The sequence below is a fragment of the Puntigrus tetrazona genome, chromosome 4 (assembly GCF_018831695.1).
Source record: "Puntigrus tetrazona isolate hp1 chromosome 4, ASM1883169v1, whole genome shotgun sequence".
Classification (NCBI taxonomy): Eukaryota; Metazoa; Chordata; class Actinopteri; order Cypriniformes; family Cyprinidae; genus Puntigrus; species Puntigrus tetrazona.
Genome location: NC_056702.1, coordinates 26,538,113 through 26,544,658, shown reverse-complemented (window position 1 = coordinate 26,544,658; position 6,546 = coordinate 26,538,113). Strand labels below are relative to the sequence as shown.

General features: G+C 48.3%; 7 non-coding genes across 7 annotated transcripts; all 7 read right to left on the bottom strand.

The window, feature by feature from the left end:
* Nucleotides 1-911: 911 nt before the first annotated feature.
* Nucleotides 912-984, bottom strand: trnak-uuu. Its single transcript has one exon. It is a non-coding gene; the product is annotated as a tRNA-Lys (tRNA).
* A 1,417-nt stretch (nt 985-2,401) lies between these two features.
* On the bottom strand, nt 2,402-2,482 carry trnas-uga. The gene has a single exon. It is a non-coding gene; the product is annotated as a tRNA-Ser (tRNA).
* Nucleotides 2,483-2,745: 263 nt separating this feature from the next.
* Nucleotides 2,746-2,827, bottom strand: trnas-aga. The gene has a single exon. It is a non-coding gene; the product is annotated as a tRNA-Ser (tRNA).
* A 732-nt stretch (nt 2,828-3,559) lies between these two features.
* On the bottom strand, nt 3,560-3,632 carry trnak-uuu. Its single transcript has one exon. It is a non-coding gene; the product is annotated as a tRNA-Lys (tRNA).
* A 1,426-nt stretch (nt 3,633-5,058) lies between these two features.
* Nucleotides 5,059-5,140, bottom strand: trnas-uga. Its single transcript has one exon. It is a non-coding gene; the product is annotated as a tRNA-Ser (tRNA).
* A 260-nt stretch (nt 5,141-5,400) lies between these two features.
* trnas-aga lies at nt 5,401-5,481 on the bottom strand. The gene has a single exon. It is a non-coding gene; the product is annotated as a tRNA-Ser (tRNA).
* A 736-nt stretch (nt 5,482-6,217) lies between these two features.
* trnak-uuu lies at nt 6,218-6,290 on the bottom strand. Its single transcript has one exon. It is a non-coding gene; the product is annotated as a tRNA-Lys (tRNA).
* Between the last annotated feature and the right edge of the window lie 256 nt (nt 6,291-6,546).

Genomic DNA, 6,546 nt, shown 5'->3' with positions numbered 1-6,546 from the left:
CAGGCTTCACATTGAGGACAAAGCAGGCAGCAGAGAAAGTAGATGAGGGTTTCCAGTACTGAGCCTGGAGTCCCCTGCGGCTGTACTTTTACGCTTCTAGGCCAGGTGACCGAAAAACTTGATGGTTGCTACGCGATCCTGGGTATGAAAACAAGCCGGTAGTAAGCCTCAGTACTTAAAACCTAGCACAATATCTCGGTTAATTCACCAACTTCATTTGCTTCAATTCACAGATTCAAGCCCCTTAAAAATAGGCGTCGCTCTGCGAAGCAGTATTTGAACATGTCTGTAGCCAAACCAAGGGGGAATTAGCTCAAATGGTAGGCGCTCGCTTAGCATGCGGAGGGGTAGTGTGATCGATGCCCACGCATTCTCAAGCTTGGGTCCGCTCTTTTAAGCTCAATTCCTACAGAGACAGCCTGCATGACGGCAACCAATCCTAAGCACCTGAAAGTTTTTTTGACTGACTTTGCTGCCAAAAGATTCTTCATACAGGGTCTAAAACAGGAGTCCAGAGGGCTAACTATCACACACCATGTAACCTAGCTAGGGCCGTTTGGGCTCAGAGACAACCAATTTGAAGTAACCCATTTACTGAATTAACTGGTTCTTATTCTTTGGCATTTAAAAGAGAGATGTGGGGCTATCACTCACTTTAAAGAGCTATTTTGTAAGTTTTGAGTCTTTTCCAAAATGCTGCGTTCTTTTTTCACGTTTCTTTAAGAACAATCTTGAGTAATAAGGTGAAAGCAATGTTTAGAAGATGCTGGCCCTGCAGCAGGAGGAACAGCGGTACCAACTAGGAGAACTGAGACTCACTCAGTTGACTTCATCAAGCACTCTTTCCCAACGAGCTGACTGGGTGTGCCGATCTAGGGGATATGGAGCGCGCCATCAATAGGATTGCCTCGCGCCCGAACAGGGACTTGAACCCTGGACCCTCAGATTAAAAGTCTGATGCTCTACCGACTGAGCTATCCAGGCTCCGGCTCAAGCTGCCGGTTTGTTACTTGTTAGTATATAACGTATCCACAAAGCGCCGAGGTGAAGCCTGCAAAAATGGAATTGCGGAAGAGAGAGCAAAGACCGTGGAAGGTACAATTATCGGCACCAAATACTAAAGTCAAAGGGCAATCGCCATCCGTAGTTGGCAAGGTTCGCACCAGCACCGGATGAGGTGGCAAAAACATGGAGAGAAGATCGTTGCCTGTTGGCAAAAAGCCTGCCGGACCAGATTCAACCGGGGTTGCGCGTTACAACATAACGCAGAGTACTAACAACTATACGATCACGGCACGCCGTTGAGCCTCAGTGGTGAGAAGGGCTGGAAGCATTGGTCCGAGGCAGAGAGGGAGGAGAAAGAAAAAAAAATAACACAGCCCTTTCTCTTCTGCATGCAGGCGAACACTCTGCCACGACTACGGAGATCAGGCTTCACATTGAGGACAATGCAGGCTGAAAAGTGGATGGGGTTTTTCAGTGCTGAGCCTGGAGTCCCACATGACTGCACTTTTGCCGCTTCTCGCCCAGTTGACCGAAAACTTGATGGTTGCTAGCGATCCTGGGTGGCAAAACAGCCGGTAGTAAGCCTCAGTACCCCTTAAACTAAAGCACAATATCTCGGTTAAATCTTACCAACTTCATTTGCTTCCAATTCACAGATTCAAGCCCCTTAAAAATAGACGTCGCTCTGCAAAGGCAATGTTTGGACATGTCTGCTAGCCAAGCAAGGGAATTAGCTCAAATGGTAGAGCGCTCGCTTAGCATGCGAGAGGTAGTGGATCGATGCCCGCATTCTCCAAGCTTGGGTCCGCTCTTTTAAGCTCACTTCCCTACAGAGACAGCCTGCGCATGACGGCAACCAATCTAAGCACCCCTGAAAGCGTTTTGACTGACTGCCAAAAGCTACAGAGGCTAAAAAGAGTCCAGAGGGCTAACCACTACACCATGTAACCCTAGCTAGGGCCGTTTAGGCTCAGAGACAACCAATTTGAAGTAATCCATTTGCTGAATTAACTGGTTCTTATTCTTTGGCATTTAAGAGAGATGTGGGGCTATCCTCACTTTAAAGAGCTATTTTGTAAGTTTTGAGTCTTTTCAAAAATGCGGCGTTCTTTTCACGTTTCTTTAAGAACAATCTTGAGTAATAAGATGAGAGCATTGTTTAGAAGATGCTGGCCCTGCAGCAGGAGGACCGCCATTGATAGGACTGCCTTTCGCCCAAACAGGCACTTGAACCCTGGACCCTCAGATTTAAAATTCTGATGCTCTACCGACTGAGCTACCTGGGCTCAGACCACCAACTTGATACTCGTATCAACAAAGCGCCGTTGTGCAGCCTGCAAAACAGGAAGTGTGGAAGAGAGAGCAAAGACCGTGGAAGATGCAATTGGTCGCAACTCGTAGTCGGCAGGGTTCGAACCTGCGCGGGAGACCCCAATGGATTTCAAGTCCATCGCCTTAACCTCTCGGCCACGACTACACCGACCTGCTGCCCTCCAGGTCCGTTGACTGCAGGAAGAAAGCAGAATAGACCGCCAGCGAGCTTCAGCACACAATGTCCAGCTGAAGGGTGAGGTGGCAAATAGGAGTCTGAGGGCAAAAGACGGCGAGACCGGATTGAAGCGGGGTTGCTGCGGCCACAACGCAGGGTACTGACCACTGAAGATGACGGCGTGCTACAGTCCAAGGGATTCAAAAAGTCCGCGACTTGTTTATGCAATGCAGCGGGCGGAACGTAAAAAGCGTAGTCGGCAGGATTCGAACCTGCGCGGGGAGACCCCAATGGATTTCTAGTCCATCGCCTTAACCACTCGGCCACGACTACTGCAACACCGACTAGAGAGGGTCCCACTGAAGGGGTTTCCATAGCACCGCACGTTTCCAGCCGTGTATAATGCAATCCAAGTGATGTTCCAAGTGCTTGAATCTACAAAGATAAGTCCGAATAAAACACCACAGTCCAGAAATGGTGATCGCCAGCAGATTTGTAAAGTGAAAGGCTGTTTGCTTGCCATGCTGCCTCTTTTATACCGTTTTTCCTGTTTCCTGTCATGTGATCAGTCACATGTACACACGTCCAAATGCGTAAGAGGAAGAAAATGGCCAAGACCACATGGAAACCTGGTAAAATTCAAAAATACATCAAATCACACTGAGCAGGTTAAAACATGTAACCCTATGTACTACATGTAGCTGCTGTTCTTACTATGCCAAAATGTGACGACCAATTTGAACTAAGCAGTTACTTAATTAACTGGTTCTTATTATTTGGGATTTAAGACAGGTGTGGGGCTATCCTCACTTGAAAGAGTTATTTGGAAAGCTGTGAGTCTTTTGAAAAATGTGCATTCTTCTTAAAAAATTTTTTTAAGAACAATCTTGAGAATAAGATGAAAGCAATGTTTAGAAGATGCTGGCCCTGCAGCAGGAGGAACAGCGGTACCAACTAGGAGAACTGAGACTCACTCAGTTGACTTCATGAGCACTCTTTCCCAACGAGCTGACTCGGGTGTGCCGAGCTAGGGATATGGAGGCCGCCATCAATAGGATTGCCTCGCGCCCGAACAGGGACTTGAACCCTGGACCCTCAGATTAAAAGTCTGATGCTCTACCGACTGAGCTATCCAGGCTCCGGCTCAATCTGCCGGCTTGTTACTTGTTAGTATATAACGTATCCACAAAGCGCCGAGGTGAAGCCTGCAAAAACGCGAATTGCGGAAGAGAGAGCAAAGACCGTGGAAGGTACAATTATCGGCACCAAATACTAAAGTCAAGGGCAATCGCCATCCGTAGTTGGCAAGGTTCGCACCAGCACCGGATGAGGTGGCAAAAAACATGGAGAGAAGATTGTTGCCTGTTGGCAAAAGCCTGCCGTGACCGAGTTCGAACCGGGGTTGCTGCGGCCACAAGCGCAGAGTACTAACCACTATACGATCACGGCACGCCACCGAGCCTCAGTGGTGAGAAGGGCTGGAAGCATTGGTCCGGGGCAGAGAGGAGGAGAAAGAAAAAAATAACACAGCCTTTTCTCTTCTGCATGCAGGCGAACACTCTGCCACGACTACGGAGATCAGGCTTCACATTGAGGACAAAGCAGGCTGAAAAGTGGATGGGGGTTTTTCAGTGCTGAGCCTGGAGTCCCACATGACTGCACTTTTGCGCTTCTCGGCCCAGTTGACCGAAAACTTGATGGTTGCTAGCGATCCTGGGTGGCAAAACAGCTTCGTAGTAAGCCTCAGTACCCCTTAAACTAAAGCACAATATCTCGGTTAATTCACCAACTTCATTTGCTTCAATTCACAGATTCAAGCCCCTTAAAAATAGGACGTCGCTCTGCGAAGGCAATGTTTGGACATGTCTGTAGCCAAGCAAGGGAATTAGCTCAAATGGTAGAGCGCTCGCTTAGCAGCATGCGAGAGGTAGTGGGATCGATGCCCGCATTCTCCAAGCTTGGGTCCGCTCTTTTAAGCTCACTTCCCTACAGAGACAGCCTGCGCATGGCGGCAACCAATCTAAGCACCCCTGAAAGCGTTTTTGACTGACTGCTGCCAAAAGATTCTTCATACAGGGTCTAAAATAGAGTCCAGAGGGCTAACCACTACACCATGTAACCCTAGCTAGGGCCGTTTGGGCTCAGAGACAACCAATTTGAAGTAACCCATTTGCTGAATTAACTGGTTCTTATTCATTGGCATTTAAGAGAGATGTGGGGCTATCCTCACTTTAAAGAGCTATTTTGTAAGTTTTGAGTCTTTTCAAAAATGCGCGTTCTTTTCACGTTTCTTTAAGAACAATCTTGAGTAATAAGATGAGAGCATTGTTTAGAAGATGCTGGCCCTGCAGCAGGAGGCCGCCATTGATAGGACTGCCTTTCACCCAAACAGGCACTTGAACCCTGGACCCTCAGATTAAAAGTCTGATGCTCTACCGACTGAGCTACCCGGGCTCAGACCACCAACTTGATACTCGTATCAACAAAGCGCCGTTGTGCAGCCTGCAAAACAGGAATTGTGGAAGAGAGAGCAAAGACCGTGGAAGATGCAATTGGTCGCAACTCGTAGTCGGCAGGGTTCGAACCTGCGCGGGGAGACCCCAATGGATTTCAAGTCCATCGCCTTAACCTCTCGGCCACGACTACACCGACCTGCTGCCCTCCAGGTCCGTTGACTGCAGGAAGAAAGCAGAATAGACCGCCAGCGAGCTTCAGGCACAATGTCCAGCTGAAGGGTGAGGTGGCAAATAGGAGTCTGAGGGCAAAAGACGGCGAGACCCGGATTGAAGCGGGGTTGCTGCGCCACAACGCAGGGTACTGACCACTGAAGATGACGGCGTGCTACAGTCAAGGGATTCAAAAAGTCCCGCGACTTGTTTATGCAATGCAGCGGGCGGAACGCAAAGCGTAGTCGGCAGGATTCGAACCTGCGCGGGAGACCCCAATGGATTTCTAGTCCATCGCCTTAACCACTCGGCCACGACTACTGCAACACCGAGTAGAGAGGGGTCCCACTGGGGGGGGTTTCCATAGCACCGCACGTTTCCAGCCGTGTATAATGCAATCCAAGTGATGTTCCAAGTGCTTGAATCTACAAAGATAAGTCCGAATAAAACACCACAGTCCAGAAATGGTGATCGCCAGCAGATTTGTAAAGTGAAAGGCTGTTTGCTTGCCATGCTGCCTCTTTTATACCGTTTTTTCCTGTTTCCTGTCATGTGATCAGTCACATGTACACACGTCCAAATGCGTAAGAGGAAGAAAATGGCCAAGACCACATGGAAACCTGGTAAAATTCAAAATACATCAAATCACACTGAGCAGGTTAAAACATGTAACCCTATGTACTACATGTAGCTGCTGTTCTTACTATGCCAAAATGTGACGACCAATTTGAACTAACCCAGTTACTTAATTAACTGGTTCTTATTATTTGGGATTTAAGACAGGTGTGGGGCTATCCTCACTTGAAAGAGTTATTTGGAAAGCTGTGAGTCTTTTGAAAAATGTGCATTCTTCTTAAAAAATTTTTTTAAGAACAATCTTGAGGAATAAGATGAAAGCAATGTTTAGAAGATGCTTGCCCTGCAGCAGGAGGAACAGCGGTACCAACTAGGAGAACTGAGACTCACTCAGTTGACTTCATGAGCACTCTTTCCCAACGAGCTGACTCGGGTGTGCCGAGCTAGGGATATGGAGGCCGCCATCAATAGGATTGCCTCGCGCCCGAACAGGGACTTGAACCCTGGACCCTCAGATTAAAAGTCTGATGCTCTACCGACTGAGCTATCCAGGCTCCGGCTCAATCTGCCGGCTTGTTACTTGTTAGTATATAACGTATCCACAAAGCGCCGAGGTGAAGCCTGCAAAAACGGAATTGCGGAAGAGAGAGCAAAGACCGTGGAAGGTACAATTATCGGCACCAAATACTAAAGTCAAAGGGCAATCGCCATCCGTAGTTGGCAAGGTTCGCACCAGCACCGGATGAGGTGGCAAAAAAACATGGGAGAGAAGATCGTTGCCTGTTGGCAAAAGCCTGCCGTGACCCGGAT